The sequence below is a fragment of the Salmo trutta genome, unplaced genomic scaffold (genome assembly GCF_901001165.1).
Source record: "Salmo trutta unplaced genomic scaffold, fSalTru1.1, whole genome shotgun sequence".
In the NCBI taxonomy this organism is placed as follows: domain Eukaryota; kingdom Metazoa; phylum Chordata; class Actinopteri; order Salmoniformes; family Salmonidae; genus Salmo; species Salmo trutta.
Window position 1 is genome coordinate 480,103 of NW_021823412.1, and position 2,220 is coordinate 482,322.

Genomic DNA, 2,220 nt, shown 5'->3' on the forward strand with positions numbered 1-2,220 from the left:
ACTTTAACCCGGAAGCTTTTAAGAAATCCCGCTATGCCCTCAGACAAGCCATCAAACAGGCAAAGCGTCAATACAGGACTAAGATCGAATCGTACTACACCGGCTCAGACGCTCGTAGGATGTGGCAGGGCTTGCAAACTATTACAGACTACAAAGGGAAGCACAGCTGAGAGCTGCCCAGTGTCACGAGCCTACCAGATGAGCTAAATAACTTCTAGGCTCGCTTCGAGCCAAATAACACTGAAACATGCATGAGAGCATCAGCTGTTCCGACTGTGTGATCACGCTCTCCGCAGCCGATGTGAGTAAGACCTTTAACTTCAGGAGCTTCAGATTGTTTCGCTATCTGGAAAAGGCTTCCAGTGGAAGAACAGCAGCCACTCAGTTTTAAACAGGTCAACATACACAAGGCCGTTGGGGCAGATGGATTACCAGGACGTGTACTCCGAGCATGGACTGACCAACTGGCACGTACCTTCACTGACATTTCCAACCTCTCCCTGTTCGAGTCTGTAACACCAACATGTTTCAAGCAGACCACCATAGTCCCTGTGCCCAAGAACACTAAGGTAACCTGCCTAAATGACTACCGACCCATAGCACTCACCTCTGTAGCCATGAAGTGCTTTGAAAGGCTGGTCATGGCTCATATCAACACAATTATCCCAGAAAACCTAGACCCACTCCAAATTGCATACTGCACCAACAGATCCACAGATGATGTAATCTCTATTGCACTCCACACTGCCCTTTTCAACTGGGCAAAAGGAACACCTATGTGAGAATGCTATTCATTGACCACCGCTCAGTGTTCAACACCATAGTGCCCTCAAAGCTCATTGCTAAGCTAAGGACCCTAGGACTGAACACCTCCCTCTGCAACTGGATCCTGGACTTCCTGACGGGCTGACCCCAGATGGTAAGGGTAGGTAACAACACATCCGCCACGCTGATCCTCAACACGGGGGCACCTCAGGGATGTGTGCTCAGTCCCCTCCGGTACTCCCTGTTCATTCATGACTGCACGGCCAGGCATGACTCCAACACCATCATTAAGTTTGCTGATGACACAACAGTGGTAGGCCTGATCACCAACAACGATGAGACATCCTATAGGGAGGTCAGAGACCTGACCGTGTGGTGCAAGGACAACAACCTCTCCCTCAATGTGATCAAGACAAATGAGATGATTGTGAACTACAGGAAAAGGATGACCGAGCATGCCCCCATTCTCACCGACGGGGCTGTAGTGGAGCAGGTTGAGAGCTTCAAGTTCCTTGGCGTCCACATCACCAACAAACTAACATGGTCCAAGCACACCAAGACAGTCGTGAAGAGGGCACGACAAAATCTATTCCCCCTCAGGAAACTGAAAAGATTTGGCATGGGTCCTCAGATCCTCAAAAGGTTCTGCAGCTGCAACATCACCAGCATCCTGACTGGTTGCATCACTGCCTGCTTTGGCAACTTCTCGGCCTCCGACCGCAAGGCACTACAGAGGGTAGTGCGTACGGCCCAGTACATCACTGGGGCCAAGCTTCCTGCCATCACTACTACTAATCTAACTGTCTGTAGGTCCAACAGAACACATTAAAACTGTGGAAGGACCACCAGAGGGCAGGCTGGGCTCACTGATAGTAGCCCAACAAGGCATGTGAGACCAGGTAACCAGAGTCAATTAAGCACAGCTGACGGTACTAATGAGATATTCTCTTTCCCCTACAAGAGAGAGGATGGAACCAGCAAGAGGGGGAGAAGATAAACTATCTTTGGAGAATGGCTACGGAGAGAGAGGTGCTATCCATGAAGAGCCATTAAGACGGTGATGAATATGTGATTGTTGTTATAGTTTGAAGATAATCGTAATGTGATCCTGTGTCATCTAAAGAAGATGTATGTTGTTCCTTTGGAGATTCTCATTGACTGTGTTGGAGTGTTTGTATTGTCAGAAATCCCTCAATAGAGAACTGTGTTGAATCAAGATAACCTACTCTGGACTCGTTTATTCCACCTTTCCGCTTTAGAGTGACACCAAATGACTTGGTCCGCTCACAAAACATACCACTACTACTAATCTGTCTGTAGGTCCAACAGAACACATTAAAACACACCACCACTACTAATCTAACTGTCTGTAGGTCCAACAGAACACATTAAAACACACCACTACTACTAATCTAACTGTCTGTAGGTCCAACAGAACACATTAAAACACACCAC